The sequence below is a fragment of the Tamandua tetradactyla genome, chromosome 7, assembly GCF_023851605.1.
Source record: "Tamandua tetradactyla isolate mTamTet1 chromosome 7, mTamTet1.pri, whole genome shotgun sequence".
Lineage (NCBI taxonomy): Eukaryota > Metazoa > Chordata > Mammalia > Pilosa > Myrmecophagidae > Tamandua > Tamandua tetradactyla.
In genome coordinates this window covers 62154329-62171496 of record NC_135333.1, presented here as the reverse complement: position 1 = coordinate 62171496, position 17168 = coordinate 62154329, and the positions used below count along the sequence as shown (strand labels likewise).

Genomic DNA, 17168 nt, shown 5'->3' with positions numbered 1-17168 from the left:
TGCTCTTGCTGACATCCCTTGTCCAATTATTCATTGACCATGTTTAATTATGGGGACTGGGACAAAATATTAATGTTGAGTTTTATGAAGAATTGAGGGACATTACCTTGATTGATAGAAAACTCTAATAAATAATCCAGTTCAATAATTTTAAGGCTATTTAGAAAAAATACACAGGTGCAGAATTGAATGATTTATGTCTCCAGTTTGTTTGGCTGGTAGCAAATAGCAATTATTAAGAGGGATTCTGAGCCCCTTGGAGGGTGTAGATTTAAAAGATCCTAATACCAGTTCTTGGTTATGTCCTTGGAGGGATATCCCACTTTCACTGACCTGAAATCTTCACCTTCCCTGTATAAGGCCATCAATTCAAACCCATATTTTTTAGTAAAGTAACTAGATAGCATTATGAGTTTTTCTACAGTGCTAAGGAATGCCTAAGGATGCAGTATTTGAATTTAAGGATTTTTGGTTTATCTTTAAAAGATGTGTCTGTAAAGACCCTTAGAAGTATCTAGTCAAGTAGTTGTCCATCTGTACTCTACAGAGTAAAAGGAATTCCAAGGAAGTGTCTCAGAAACTGCTCAGGGCATGGAAAGAGGCTCTGATTCCTTCCTCCTCTGTCTCAAAGCAGAACAACTTAACACTTTTATCTGTCTTAGATGTTGGGCTTTTGAGTAAGGTTTAATTTTAAAAGTGAGTTCTGCTCATTGAGTAATTGGAAAACTGTTGCTCTAGCTCAATTTCTCATTTTACAGAAGAGGATACTGAGGGTCAGAGAGGTTTTATAATCTGACTGGAGTCACACAACAGCGAACAAGATGGATCTTGAGCACCGATCTTTTGTCTTTCAGTCCAATGCTCTTTATTTACCAACTAAACTGTTGGGTTTCTCAGTCTGGTCAGCACTAGCATGGGTGAATCAGCACCAACCATAATACCAGAATAGAACCCCAAAACAAAGTGGGTCTTGTCTATGGAGAAGCTGTAGAGCACAGAGGTTTAGCATGTATGCTCTACTTGGACTGCCCAGGTTCAAAACTCTTCCCTACCACTTATTAGCTCAGTGACTTTGGACAAGTTACTAAACCTTCTATAGCTCAATTTCCTCATCTGTAAAACAAAAGCACTGATTCCTCTCTCATTGGGCCATTATGCTGATGAAGTAAGTCAACGCATGTACAAGCACTGAGAAACAGTGTGTGGCAAGCAGTAGATACTCAGTAAGTATTAACTTCTATTCATAAATTTGCATTGTCAGGCTTTCTGAATTTTGGGTTTTCTGTAACTTTCCCTTGGATGCACTGGTCTTACTGCATTCTCCCTTTGATGTTTGCATGTCTGCTAAAGTCTTTATTACTGAGCTGGGAGGAGTAATAGAATCACAGCTTTGGTTGAAGAGATGCCTCTGGGGCAGGGGTTTCATTACATGGAAGGACCCACTGCACTGTTTGCAGGTGTCAGGGTCTCCAGCCAAAGCATGAGTCAGGCAGGCGCTGGATAGAACATGTGCTACATAGAGAAGAGACAGAGCAAGACCAGTTTCAATGGTAGGCGCTGACCTCCATGGCTAGTAGGTGCCACTCCAAGGCCAATGCAGGGAGATGTCTATGCACACCACTCTCTCAGTGCTATAGGTGACGGACCCTGCTCCCTGCCCACCAAGAACAGAAATAGCAGCAGGGGTGACCAGGTGCCATAAAACGTACAAACATTTCCACTGGGCATCTCCAGGGTATGGTTACATATGCTAAGGGCAAAAGGGGAAGGAATGTGTGGACAGGCCACTACTGCTAGAAGGTGAGTTTTATCTCAAGGCACTCCCAAGAAGGGAATCAGGCCCCATTGATCACCCCGACCTTGGAGCCAGGCCAACACATCCTGTCCTGAGCACAGGGTTTATTATTTGTGGGTCCCCCACCACGCATACTCTGTTTGACCTGGAAGCTGTCTTCCTTATGTTACAGATAACTGAGTGGGAACAAAGGCCCCGCAATCGAAAATGAGTTGCTCGGTCTTCTGGGGTTTCCCTAGTGGACAGCAGGGCAGAGAAGACGCCTGCCAGCTTGTTGTCACACATCCCAAGCCCGAATGGAGGAGCCCTGCTGATATGTGGGCCCACCGGGTCTTGGATATCATGTTGTAGTGCAGATTACCAGGGCAAGCTGTCAAAAGCATCATCTTGGGATTTGAGGTGGTCCATTTACTATTGGAGTGAGTTCCTTGTCTGTAAGAATGGCCATCTGAACTGTAGGGGAGAAATAAAAAAAAGTCACTATACTATTCAAGCCTAATAATTCCTCTTTTAATTGGATCTAATGCTGAGGAATCTCTGGCATCCTTCCTTGGAGTCAATTACTGTCAATTTCTTCACATTTTATATTAGTTAAAGGAACATTGTCAAGATAAAATCTTGCCCAACATAAATTTTTTTTTGTTTTAATTTCCTTATGCTTGTTAGCCAAGAACTCCATAGATTATTTTGTCAGAAATGTATTTTTAGAGCCAATTTGAGGTGTTCAGCCCTTATTTGGGCTGCGATGAGGAAAGCACTGCTTCCTCTTCTTGATCCCTTGGCTGGTCTGTTTTACTGCTTCAGCCCCTCTTTGGGATTCTCAGGTGTGCCCTTGGGACTGCATTTGGGTCACATGCAGGGGTTTGTGTCCTCAGTCCTTTGGTGCATGTGAACTTGTGTCTGTCCTGCTGATAGGGTATTTCTGTTCATCTTTCCATGGTGCAGGCATGGCTCACACCAGGGCAGGCAGGGTTTGGGTCAGGGAGCCTGAGCAATTGGAGGGGCAGCAGAGCTCAGCAGGCACGAGGTCACATCTATGGGTCGGAGGGACTGGGCAGGCACCATGAGCTGGAACCGAGGCAAGCTAGCCAGGGTGGGAAGGACCACACGGGTACCAGAGGCGAGGAGGCTGGAAGCTGGAGATCCAGCAAGAGAAGCACCAGCAGGCTGGGGACATTATCCATGGGTTTCAGTCCCAAGGGAGAGGCCAGCCTTGTCGTGCTCTCTTTGACCTTTTCTTTTATTCCCTGGGACTGACAAGAACCCGCAGACGTGTGTGCCGCTGGAAGGCAGACAGGTCTCCGCAGGTACAATCTCTCCCTAATTAAGAATGGACAGAGCTTTAGACTAATGACAGATTTCCTTGGGTTGTGACAAAGGGACCCAAATGCCTGCTTTTTTAAAATGCAATTTTATCAAGATATATTTACATGCCATATAATCATCCAAAGTGTAAAATCAATAGTTGACAGTGGAATTGTGCATTCATCACCATGATCAAATTTTTGAACATTTTCATTACTCCAAATACAAAAAAATAAAAATAAGAACACCTAAAACATCATATACCCTTTATCCCCCTCTATTATTTATTTATTTTTGTCCATATTTTTTTACTCATCTGTCTATATACTGGACAAAAAGAGTGTCAGTCCGTTTTCACAATCACATGGTCACGCTGTAAAAGCCATATAGTTATACAGTCATCTTCAGGAATCATGGCGACTGGATTACAGTTCAACAATTTCAGGCATTTCCTTCTAGCTATTCTAATACACTAAAAACTAAAAAGGGATAGCTACACAATGCATAAAAGTAATCTCCAGAATGACCTCTTGACTCTACTTGAAATCTCTCAGCCACTGAAACCTTATTTTCTTTTTATTCTCTTCCCCGTTTCAGTCAAAAAGGCTTTCTTAATCCCACAATGCCAGGTCTAAGCTCACCCCCAGGAGTCTGGTCCCACATTGTCAGGGAGATTTACACCCCAGGGAGTCATATCCTCTGTAGGAGGTAGGGCAGTGAGTTCACTTGCCAAGCCGGCCTAGAGAGAGTGGCCACATCTGAGCAACAAAAGAGGTTCTCTGGGGTGATGGTTAGGCCTAATTATAAGTAGATTTAGCTTCTCCTCTGCAGGAATAAGTTTCATAAGGGTAAGCCCCAAGATGAAGGGCTCAGCCTATTAAATTGGTAATCCCCAATGTTTGGGAGAATATCTGGAATTCCCCAGGTGGGAAAGTTTAATATTTTCATATTTCCTCCCAGTCCTTCAAGGGGGCTTTGCAAATACTTTTTTCATTTTCTCCCCAAATTACTCTGGGATATATTGGGGCATCACGCTAACCTGTACAGACGAACAAGGTCTCATCCCTTATTCAAGGTTCTAGGTAATTATGGCAAACACCTGCTTTTTAACTGATGCTGGCTATCTTTGGGCAGACCCTCTCCTTATCATCAATATTGGGACATCTAAATGGTCGGACACCTACTCTTACTTTTGGCAGTTCAACCTTGAATTTGTCTTCCTTGTCATCAAGGTCTCAGTACAGGGAAACCGAGATTCATGCCACTCAGAAGTCTGTCCCTGCTTCCCTTCTCAGAGTCCACTGTGTCCAGCTGAGTGTGAGATGGTGAGCAGGGAGCTGAGCTGAGTTCTCTAGGCGAAACCATATGAAGACCAAGCTTTCCTGTCCTGTCCTCCATGTCTCATTCCTTTTATTGGGGGACAAAAGAAGATTGAAGAATGAGTCTCTTCGTATTTCCAATCTCACTTTTTATGAAGTAAAGCTTTAAAACCAGTCTGCTTGGGTCACTGTCTCTACTTCTCCTGCTTTCCCCGACCCTGACTGCACTGTAGAATCGCCAGGCAGATTTAAACATTCAGACTGCACCCCAGAGCAATCAAGCTATCTCTTTAGAGTGGGTCCCAAGTATCTGGTCTTTTTTTTTTTTGAGCTCCCCAGATCACTCCAATGAGCAGCCACGTTGGGAACCACTGCCTGAGCGAAATGTATGGCAATGGACTAATCAGGACCAGCTTGGTAAATCCAGAGTATGACTCTGTTTTCCTTCTCTGGATGGAGCTGTCAGGAAACCAGGCTCCACCGCAGGTTCAGCTCTGTCTCCAAGGCAGCGCAGCAGTGAAGGGCGTGGCTTCTAGCCTAGGCTGTATGGGTGGAAATCCTGACTCTACCACTTACTTGCTTGGTTTCCTCATCTACCAAGTGGGGCTAACAGCTGTGCATGCCTGGTAGGGCCGTTGAAGGATTTCTTGAATTATTTATTCTATTTACAAAGAAGGTTTCAAATAGCAACTGGCCCATAGTAGGCACCAAATAAATAATGGAATCATTTACTTAAATAAAACTTTATTATTGGGCTTTGGTAATGGATGGTGGTGATGGTAGCACAACAACGTGAATGCAATTACCATAACTGAATTACGTACTTGGGTGTGGTTAAAAGGGGAAATTTTAGTTTCCTACTACACAAACACTGAATCCTAAGTTAAACCATGGACTATAGTTAATAGTACAATTATAAAAATGTGATTTTATCAATTGCAACAAATGTGCCACATGAATGCAAGGTGTTAATAATAGGGTGGAATATAGGAATCCTGCATTTTATGCACAATTGTTCTGTAAACCCACAACTTCTCTAATAAAAACTAAATAAATGGGATGGAACACTCCTCACACCCACCCACCCAAACTTTATTGTTGGAAGTGAAATTAAGCACTTGGACATTTTACTTTTGTCTTCATGTCAATTTCCTTGCTAAAGACAATGGTACTTGCTGATCTTTCATCTTCTCTGACATCTTTTGATACCTCCAAACTATGCGGAGCCCATTTCATCTCTGTGTTAATCACAAGCTTTAAGATCTCCCTTGATTTTGTTATACAAGAAGATGAGCTTTGGTATGATTTGGAACTTAGATGGCTCAGTGGCTTTCTTGGGTGCTTTTATTTTTAGTTTCCTTGAAGTATTCTCCAATCCCTGCTCAACCTTTCCCGCGATGCACTGAGAATAACGACCTCCCGGACGATGGCACACTCTAGAACAGAGAGGGCACAGGCAGCGGGCAGCTTCTGTTTTGTCTTATCACGAATATGTAACTGCTCATGTTCATTTGCTACTTATCCATCCTGTAGACAAATGTGTTTACTCTTTCCGCATGTGTCTTTTGCAGAGGGGTGAGCGAGGTGCAGACCATGAGCTCCTACATCGAGCTCTTCCGTGCAGCAAGGTCTGTTGAGGGTTGAGACATTTTTGTGAATTGGGGACTAACTTCTGGAGTCCCTGTGACTGGAGATGGAGGATGTTTTCTAGGGCACAACTGGGGGAAATTCCTGTGGTCCCAAAGACCCATCCATCTCTGCTTGAGTTCTTTTCCAGTTTTCTGTTTCATCTGAGTATTTACGGCACAACTCATGTCAACCTTTGCATCATAAACAATCACTATCACAAACATCGGTCTGTCATCTGCCACATTTTAGGTCTACCCCAGGGGCATATGGCACACTCGCTAGGAGGTGCAAGCCTTGTGGACCACACATTTAAGAATAGACTCTTCTTACTCATGAAAAGGATTGTAAAATATGGATTTAGCATCTTGCGTTTTCCTCCTTTACTAAAACCTACTAACTGCATCTTTACTTTCACAGAAGTCAAAGTTAGGACACTCAATGCTTCAGAATAATTGACAGGCATGAAAACCTTCTGGAAACAGCATGCTTATTAGTTGGCTATGTTTGCGGGTGTTCAGATGTGAATTAAACCAATCCATTACGCATGTTTGGTGTTCATTGGGGCTGCAATATTTTTATGCAGAACCTGTGAAAGGAGACACAGTTCAGTGGTGTTTATTAGTGACCTTGTCTTGTCCTCTGAATTATGGACAGGCAGCTCAGAACATCGGGAGGTGGTGCTAACTTTTGTGCCATGTTCTCTGCATATTCCATATCTAAGAGATGCTGCTGCCATCTCAGGCTTGGGCTTTGAAAGTAGAGACAGTGAACGTGGCTTTTCAAATTAGAAATATTTTTAGAAGCAGGTTCTGATTTAGCAATAGCTGAAACCCTTGTGCTGGAAATAATAACACAAATCGGGAAAGAGAGAGGATCCCCCGCCCTCTTCGAACGACTCCCTCGGGATTCGCTTGCTGTTTTGGTGGCTTTCTTTGTGAAAAATTAGGGATTTGCCAATCTGATTGAGAGGGTTTTCAACAGGAATAAGAGGATGGCGGAGGTGGCACTGACGGGATTGCCTCAGGCTTGGCGTAATAATGTAGTTAGCCCGTCCTTGGGGGGTGTTCCAGCTGGCTCCATCTACCACTGAAGGGAGATGCTTAAGCTCCACAGTTCTTGACTTACAAGGAACCCTGGGGAATGTGTGGGCAGCATCTTCGACACGCACAGCCCAATCTCTCAGTGCAGCTGAGTCCTCTTTTGGGCTCCTGACACAAGGGCTTGCACAGTGCCCACTCTCAGCTGTCACCGCTCTGTTCACCAACCCAGCCACCATCTGGGCTGCAACCCTGTCCTGGAATGCTGGGTGGGGGGCCTGGGCACCTTTCACCTCTGGAACGCAAAACACTGATCCCTTTTTCTCTCCCGACCCAGGCTTCTAGTATACCTTTGAAACACAAAAGTCTTATTGTACTCTCTTTCCTGGAGAAAAAGAATACAGTAAGTACTCATCCCCATTCTTCTATGCTAAATGTCTTTGGGGGTCTCACCCTGACACTGTTCTCTTCTGGTCAGGGGCACTAATCTTCTAAATCTTGAATATGACTCATGCTATAATCCTAAGGACAAAATCCTTCCGGCAATTTCATGCTACAACTGATGAGAAAACAAAAAAATCCACCAGTTCCCCTTTCCTGAGTCACCTCCCTCCTGATGCATCCCCCCCACCAAGTCACATCTCAAACAATCATTCCAGTACAAGGCTGAGACTAACAGGGGCTGAAATGCCCCATAACCACTAAACATGCAGCTGCCACTAAAACTAAGGTAATCTTAGGCACCATTAATAGAAGTACAGCATCCAGAATGAAAGTGGTGATGGATTGCATTGCACTGGTCACACCACCTGGGAGGACTGAGCTCAAGTCTAGTCTCATGTTTCGAGAGGGACCCTGACAAAGAAGAGAGATGAAGATGGCAAGGGATGAGAAAGTAGTTCATGTTTTGGCCTGGAGGAAAGAAGATTCAGGGAGGGGAGGAAGACAACATATTTATATTTCACCATTTATTGATAATAAATTATTATTTATCTGTCATGTCCTAGGCTTTGGAATATAACTTATTTTAGTCTTCACAACAACAGGTGGGTATTGCTGTTCCCTGTTCCCATTATACAGATGATGAAACTGAGGCTTGGAGAGCTTAAGTGACTTGACCAAACTTATGCGCTTGTTAAGTGGCCAAGCGAAGGTTCATACCCAAGTCCTTCTAATGCCAATGACCATGGTCCTTCCACAACATCTTCTTAATATGTGGAAGAGAGATTATACTTTCTCTGTGTGATGCCAAAGAACTGAATTAGAACTATGGGGAGGATCTCCAAGAATCAGAGATTCAACTAAATGAAATAAAGAACTTTCTCATAGTACTGTCCAGAGATGGAATGGACAACTCTGGCAGGCTCTATGTGTCCAGTCCCTCGGAGGTCTCCAGGCAGAGTCTGTGAGGTGGAGATTATTAAATATTATAAGGGGTGTCACTGGATGACCCCTAGAGCTCCTTCCTGTTTTATTATTCTATACAGAGTAAAACCCCCAAATACATAAGCTCAAAGACAAAGGTTGATGTACTATGCTAGGTCAGTATTCAATTACTGTGAAATGGAATTCAAGGACTAGCTGTGCCATCTAGTGTCATGAAAACTCTTGGTTTCTCTTTCACTCATTCATTCATTCACTCAGTCATTCAGGGAGTATTTTTCTGAGGTCCTGTTCTGTGCCAGGCTCTGTAGATAAGGTGTTATTAGTTAAGGCACGGTCCCTGTCCTAAGGCGAGAGGAACACGTAAACAGGAGATAATTCTGTGTGCAAATATGATTAGGGAAGTTTGGGCTGCTATGAGATATCTACTCCACTCAGTGGGATGGGGAGTCAGACTCAGGTGCTAGCCAGGTGAAGGGGTGGAGGGGATAAAGAGGTCTAGAGAACCAGCCACAGCTCATGTAAAATTCCTGGAGACACAAGAAGCCTTCCATTCTGATCCAGAAAAGGCAAGAAGTCCCGTTGTCCACCCAGGTGCAGGCGCCCCCTGCTGGTCTGGAAGACCTCAAAGGCCCTGGAGCCCTGGTCCTTTCCCTTGCTTTGTTGGGGTGCAGGGGCTTCCTCCAGGATGACCATGTCTGTTCCAAGGCAGCGGCTCTGGCTATTCCAGAGCTTCGGCATTTCAAAATCCTGAAAGAGGGCTCTTTCCCATGACATTTCCACTTAGCCCAAGCCAAGCTGGGGTTTTCAAAGATGTGGGGAAACTGTGCATTTCCCTGACCGGGTGTTCAAGCTTTGTCAACTGGAAACAGAGCAGGGTTGCTTGTGAACCTGTACCTCTCGGGGTGCCTAGGGAGGGGGCAGAGGTGGGGCTGGGAAAGAGACATCTCCTTTTCTTCCATCCCCCTGCTTGTCTCCAGAACCCCCAGCACAGACTTCTTGCGTGCTGACCCCTTCCTATTCATCCAAACAGCCGTGAGGGTCTGAATCCCAGCGGTGTGGGGGGAGCACAACCCAGATTCCACCCAGGATTCCCAATACGTGCGTTCCTACCTCCAGGCCTCATTCTAGAACCCCAGCGTGCGACAGGTAAGGGGATCATTTCATTATTTTCCTACCTCCAAGGCAAGGCTGTACTTAAACCATCTCAGACAGATGGTTAAGTGTCCTATTTTAAAAGATCTCCAGGGAGGACAATTTCACAATTCCCTGTGACTGTCTGTTCTAGTATTTAATCATCTTCATTACCAGTGAGTTCTTCTTTATGCTGAATCTAAATCTCTTTGATTATGATTTAAGTCTTTTTCCTTGAGGGATGCTGTGGATATTCAGATTCAGGGGAGGAAGGGACTCTGGACCTGATTCTGCTGCCTTGGGAATCATCTATTCTATTTTAACACCCTTCTGTGGGGTTTATTTCATTTATTGGTAAACAGGGTGACTGGGTTAGGGATGGTTCCCAAGGATGGTTCTAAGCTCTAAAAGCTATGACTTCTCAAATTAAAAGTGCTGCAAAGATATCTGTGCTATTCAGTACGCTGTGCAAATAATAATGCTTTGTGGCATGCAAAGCTTATAGCTGGAATTTGAAATGACACCACATAGACCTAGCTCAGAAAGTCATCCTCCTTAGTGACATAAGAGAGGCATTGTGGGGTGGGATGAGCAGTTGGGGGGGCTACAGTGACTCCCAGTTTCACCTCCTGGAAGTTGCTGGAGAGTGACGACTTCATCAATTGAGCAGAGAAGGGATGGCCACATTTTGGGGCTGCTATCCCAGCTCCTGGCAGCTAAGCATCAGAACACTTAGATGAGGGCAGTGGATACTAGGTTAGATTTTTGTCCTCCCTACCCTTTCCTATCTTTAAAGTGCAACCGCTTGAGGAAGGGTAAGACCTTCAGGTAACCCTTTATTCATCAGTTCACTATTTATCTGTAGAAAGAGATAAATGGGAGAGGTCTGCAAAGGAGGATTCAGGATACTCATGGGATGGGGATTTGCCAGGAACAAAGACAAAGTCTCCATGCAAGAAATAAGAGGATGCTAAATTTGCATATTTATTTCCCGTTGTTTTCAAAGTGTTCTTGTCTGCTGCCTTTGGTATGTGTATCCTGAAAAGCCAGTTCTTGCTCCCTCTGTGCCAGCAGTAGTTACCTGGCTTTAAGGGAGAGATATCAATCGTACTATGTCCTAGGCAAAGTTCTACCTGCCAAGGCCCGCTGAGCCTCTGGCCTTGTCTGCACATAGGAATAAATAAGGCTTCAGCCAATGACTGGATCACATCATAAGACAGATTAATCTGCCATGCACTTGTATACTCTGACCTCTTGGAGCCCTTTAAAAGGAGAGAGAAATAAAGAATTCGTTGTTGGGTAGGCTTGCGAGGAATGCTAATCTCCTGCGCATGTAAATATGAGATTGCAGAATTTTTGTTCTTTTTATTATTGGTATCATCAACCATGGCACAGGATTTGCTGTCTGTGGACAGCATTTCTTGCTTTATCATTTCGGAGTTAGCTGGGAGTTTAAGTGTATTAAGGATTCAGGACTTAGAATTGTTAAAAGTCACCGAATACATGAAAAGTGACTTTGGGCCTGTCAGTCCAAACTCCAAAGAGGAGAGAAGGGTCACAATGGTCCCCATCCAGATGGAGTTCTCCTAGGGAGGGCCTGTGCTCCCTATTTTGTGCAGATTAGGCAGGGGTGCACTGCCAAGCCAGTTCTTTCTATTGTACCAGTTAGGGAAGGATTGTGATGAGTTCAGGCTTCTAGTTGTGCCCCATCAGATGAATGGCATGAAGTTTTGAGATACTTGGACCTACTGTATCTCAAAGTGTGGTTTTGGGGACTAACAGTACCAGTGTCACTTGGGAGCACCTAAGGAGTGCAGAATCTCAGGCCCCATCCCAGAGATACTGAGCAAGAATCTGCATTTTAACAAGACCCTCAGATGATTCATACACACATGAAAGTTTGAGAAACATTGGGCTAGCCCACCTGAAAACAGGGTAGATTTTAAGTGCATTGTCCTGGGTAAAATTCACGAAGCAGGCAGAGTTTTTCTTTGGAACCACCCACTCTACATTTTGATATCCCTTTCTCTCATTCAAGCATCCTTTCCCCTCCATTCCCTTTCACTCCCCCCATTAACAGCAGACAGATAAATAACAGCAAAAACTGTGCTCTCAGTATTAACCAGGTCCCTGACATCTTGGAGAAAAGAGACAATCAATAAAATAATTCATATTAAGTTGGAATTAAGTAGGAATGACTTGAAGGGGTCATTCTCAGAAGGATATTGTGCTCCAGACCAGGATACTTACCAAATCAACACTTATCCTAAACATTACATTTCTCTTTGTAGAATTTGAGTCACTTTAGCACTCTGATGGAGGCTGTAGGTATTTGGGGGGGGATAACTTTCTTAACCACCATATGACACTATGTGGGTGACCATTTAGTCCAACCACCTAACAGACTGGCCCTTACTGAAACAAACTTTCTCAGCTCTGTAAGTCCTCATTCTTGCTCACAGACACCCAACTCTTTGTGCTGTGTTCAGATACTTCTTTCTTATCTATATTATTTTGATATGGCTGGCCACTTAAGATACAAAGTCCAGTTTTAAAAATAAGCAAAGGATTTTAGCAGGGGTTTTGATAAGCCAAAGATGCATAAAAGAAGAGAATTGTTGAGATATGATTCAGGAACTATTCCTGGAGATAGTTGGACCCATGCTTAATAGGGTGTTAGGATTTTGCCAGGCAGCTTTGACATGCAATGACTGCTAATATATCTTTGAGCGTTCATTTTATTTCCAGTTATTGTAGGGACAGATCTGGCTTGCATGGTCTTTCTTCTTTTTATCACTTGATCTGAGTTTTTTCCTCATCCAGAGATTCAATTCAACATCACAGCAACTCCCTGCCTTCCCTGAGCCCAGATGTTTTCTGAGGTGAAATCCCCAAACATGGATTTTTGTCAATAAGAGCTTGTAAAAGACAGCTGCTAGGTAAGGAAAATGGAGAAATCCAGGTGGTACAGATGGGACATTGGCAAATGCAATGATTGCAAATGTTATATCAGTAAACACAAGCTTTATAGGTAGGAAATTGCAAAAGACAGATGCAGTGAGTGGTGGTCTATGGAGCCAACAGTCACCCCTTGTACATAAGGTAGGCCTCTTCATAGAAAAATAAGAGCTGAAATGTTCATGCAGAGACTTAGCTCCCCAGGAGAGCATCTGTTTTGCTAGGTAACCCTTGAGGAGCAGTGAGGCAATTTCTCTTTAAACTAATCTCCCTGGGTAACTTATCAGGGAGCTTTTTCAGGACATTAGCTACCAGCTCAAGGCCAGTCTTTTCATGTAGATTCTTTTGTGAAATGATTGAGGGAAGTAGGGCAGATCTCCTGGTCCTAAAATATCTTTTCTACCAGTCTGCACCATGCCTGAAATCATGCCATTAGCAATATAGTCCTTTGGGTTTCTTCCCTACCACCCTTAGGATAGATCACGCAAACCATTCATTCATTTATCAGATATTAAACACTATGTGTCAAGCATTATTCTTGATAAAGGAAATTCAAAAGCCAGTAGAATTATGGTTCTTGCCTTTGAGATGCTCAAAGTCTAGTTGGGGATGAAAAGAGTTACACCAATAACCACAGCAACAAAACTAAGTGCTTTGATGCAGATAATTATAAGATTCTCTAGGAGAACAGAGGAAGAAGAGCCCAGACCACCTGAAGAAGTCTGGGAGGTTTCACAACAGGATTCTTGAGCTGAGTCTTAAAGGATGAATGGGAACTAGAATCTATCAGCCTCCTATACAAAGGAAAAGACTTGGTGACTTGAATATGGGAAGGAAGAAGAAGTAAGAGATGATTTTGGACCATGGAACCATCCATGGCAGAGGAGTATGGGGCACATCTCCTTGCCTGGGTTGGGGATTACAAGTCTTGGGCTCCCCATAGAGCAACATGGAGGTGCTGGATGCCAGCAAGTATAGAGAGGACATTTCCTGACTTAGGAGCAGGATTTATGCAAAAGAGGACATAGAGGAAGACAGAGATCAATTTTTCTACTTAGACACTCTATTGAAGGTGTGACAGCACCAGATTTTTCTTCTAAGTCATCCCCTTGCTTTGCAATGCAGGTATTCACCCACTCAGAGGAGGCTTGCCCCATAGCTTCAGCAGTGAGAGAGTTAACCAGCAGATTTTGAGGTCAGACAGCAAATCTTCATCTGTTTTGCTTATTTTTTTTTAAACATCCATGACTCAGGCATTTAGAAAGTTATTGCAGATGACTTAAAGAAGGTCCCTGGATGATAGGAAATGTCCTTAGCCCTGTGTTTTCCAAATTTCTATAATACTGACCAGTGCTATAGAAGTGGAACATGCTTTACATCTGAAGAACAAATCTGTCTTGATGGGGCCTGAGCTAAATGCATAGACGTGATGGCATATAATTTAGCTAATCTAATTACTAGCCTTCTAGGGTTTGCTTTCAGAGTTTTAAGGACAAATTTCAAGCAGAAAATGACTACTTGGATAAAATTGTTGACATTTAATTTGACTTGCACGGGGAATTTGGCAGAGTTTGGTCATCTACGTCTGAATGGAAGGCTGGGCAATGTGGAGATATTAATATCCTTGACTTTCACTTCTGAATTGGTTTCAAAACACTCTCTCTTCAAATAGATAATGGATTCTTATAGAAAAGATGGTGACCAGCTGTTCTCTTCTTCCAAAAAAGGAAGAAGGCTACAAGAAAAGAGAGTTGGAGGGTGGGCCATGGTGGCTCAACAGGCAGAGTTCTCGCCTGCCATGCCGGAGACCCGGGTTCGATTTCCAGTGCCTGCCCATGCCCCCCCTACAAAAAAAAAAACAACCCAAAAAAGAAACATATGAAAATAACAATAACAATAATAAAACAAAACAAAACTGCCCGTGTACCATGGGGTTACTCATACACTGAATTGAAGACTGATGTTCTAAATTGCCATAAATACCTTGCAAGCCTACTTGGATAATTGTTGACATGATCTTGATTCACTCACACAAGAACATAAGTATGCCTGTATTTTCAGCAGTTTTAAAGAGAGAAAAGTGTTTGGAGTATTTCTGCTGAGAATCAATTGAAATGGATACTGTCATTGATTTATCTAGAATAAATAAAATCTTATGTGCAACGTAAATTATAAATGCTCCCAGTATTACCTCATTGCAAGATCATTATGGTTATAATCTGCTCTCTTATGAATCAGAATCATTGATGCTATGCTAATTGCAATGGAAGCTATTTCAATAAGCAGAATGTGGGAAATCTCTAACCACACGTGGGTTACACACAGAGGATTGTTGATTTATACCAGTGTATTATTCAGTATCGGCAACATCATACTGTGGTGATGACCTCTAGATTCCTGGGACTTAACACATAAGAGTTTATTTCTTGCTCACACTGTATATCCAGAGCAGGGTCAGTGGAAGTTTCTATTTCATGAAGTCACTTAAGGACTCAGTTGATGGATGCTTCTCAATCTCGTCACTGCACTATCTGGATTGTGTGGCAGGAGAAGAGGGAGACAGGAGGATTTCAATGCACCTTTCACCACTTCCACCTGGAAGTGACACATGACACTTCTATTTACGTTGAACTGGACAAAACCCTGGTCTAATAGCTGCATCTAAGTAAAAGGTGATTGACAAGTTCACTCTTCCATGTGCAGAAAAGAGGAGGAAAAAAAGAATATTCTTGGTAGCTAAACCATAATGGAGGTTATTGTGGGTGACCCTTTATAAACATCATTGATCAATTTGGAAAAAAAATGATTACCAAGTGTGCCCGTTTGAAACTGCTTTGTACCCCAGAAAAGCCGTGTTCTTTAATCTTCCATTCAATATTATTGGGTGGGATCTTTTTGATTAAGTTGTTTCCATGGAAGCCTGAGCCACCCAATTGTGGGTGGGACCTTTTAATTAAGGGGCTTCCATGGAGATGTGTCTCTACTCAGTCAAGGTGGGTCACTTACTAGAGCCCTTTAAGAAGATTCATTTTGGAAAAAGCTTCAGAGCCAACAGAAGACCCAGACGTTTGGAGATGCAGAAAGAAAATGTCCCTAGGGAAGTTGAGTGAAATCAGAAGCCAAAGACCCCAGAAGATACCAAACACATACCTTCTAGCTGACAGAGGTGTCCTGGAACCACTAGCCTTTCTTGACTCAAAGTATCTTTCTCCAGATGTCTTAGTTTGGACATTTGTGTGGCCTTAGACCTGTAAACTTGCAACTTAATAAATTCTCTTTATAAAAACCAACTCATTTCTGATATATTGCATTCTGGCAGCATTATAACCCCAAACACCAAGGATTGGTGAGTCAAAATAAAACCATGAGATCATATGCATTGCAAAAAATGATAATATAAGCAGGACTGACTGAGCATGGGAAAGGCAGAAAATTTTAATCTGATACAGAAAAAGGCAAAAATGATGTACTTTGAAAGAATGAGACTTGCCTTCAAGCATGATTTTGACGGAAGACTTTTCTTAGAGGTGGAACTGCTTCTGTAGGGCCATTCGCAGAGGTGATTGGACTTGCTCTGCCATACTCGAAAATTTTGCCAGGTTCTTGCTTCCACCAGACTCTGCCTGGCAGCTGAATGGAAATCATTAGGCTTGGTAATGATTAGTAATCACTACTAAGAAGATGTCCTTTTTGTGGGCCATATAAGTTCCTTGACTTTGCTTTGTCTAAGTTTTTGTCTAGCTACAAAACTTAGAGTTTGTCCTCACTGTAAGTGACAATTAGCTGTAACTTGTTCCCTACCTCCCTAAGACTTGGAAAACAACCTACCATCAACAAAGAAACAAAGACAGCTCCTGTACCGAGTGCTAATTAGTTATATGGTATTTGGGTTTCAATTCCTGAGAATGTACATATTTGGAATTATGACTATCTGTGAATCCTATATAAGTATATACCTTTAGAACTGGCCTGGAACAATATGTCCCTGTAAAAGGACATACAATCAGTTTCAGCGGATCACCTTTAAAGAAGCACTCAGAAAGAACAAGTATCCTTTCTGTCTGTAGGATGGCCTGGTTCTGACTGTCATTTCAGGCAAAGGCTTTCCTAATCTATGTCAGACTAAGAACCAGGAGTTTTCAAGGCTACAGAATGCTAGTCTAACGTGATTTCAGCTATTGTAGGAAAACAAATGGGAATTCTGTGAAGGATGTATGCAAAGTCACCATTCAGGAAAGAATAATCCAGAACAAAAATGTAAACTGAGCCATCATTTATTATTTATCCATGGGGAGAAGAAAAGAAGCAGGAGGAGTAAGAGAGAAGACACCATAGATGGAATGCCAGCTGAAATATTGAAGGAAAGGTGAAATTATCAAAAGTTAATATAATAGGAGGCTATGTGTAGATCAAGAGAATTTGAAAGCTGACTTCTGACGACCAGAGAAAGGTATTTACTCTCAGGGCCATGTTTTAACAATGACAGAAAACTTAGAATGAATTCAAAGAAGGATAATGTTTATAATGGTGGTTAAACATTATAAACCCTCCATAAAAAAGTGGAGGGTTCTGGAAGGCTTACAGAAAACAACACTTTCCAGCTTTCTT

At 42.8% G+C, this 17168-nt stretch overlaps 1 protein-coding gene across 1 annotated transcript in view; it reads left to right on the top strand.

The window, feature by feature from the left end:
* Positions 1-17168, top strand: part of CACNA1C (calcium voltage-gated channel subunit alpha1 C) — a 739906-nt gene that overhangs the window by 69741 nt on the left and 652997 nt on the right. The gene's annotated exons all lie outside the window — the stretch shown is intronic.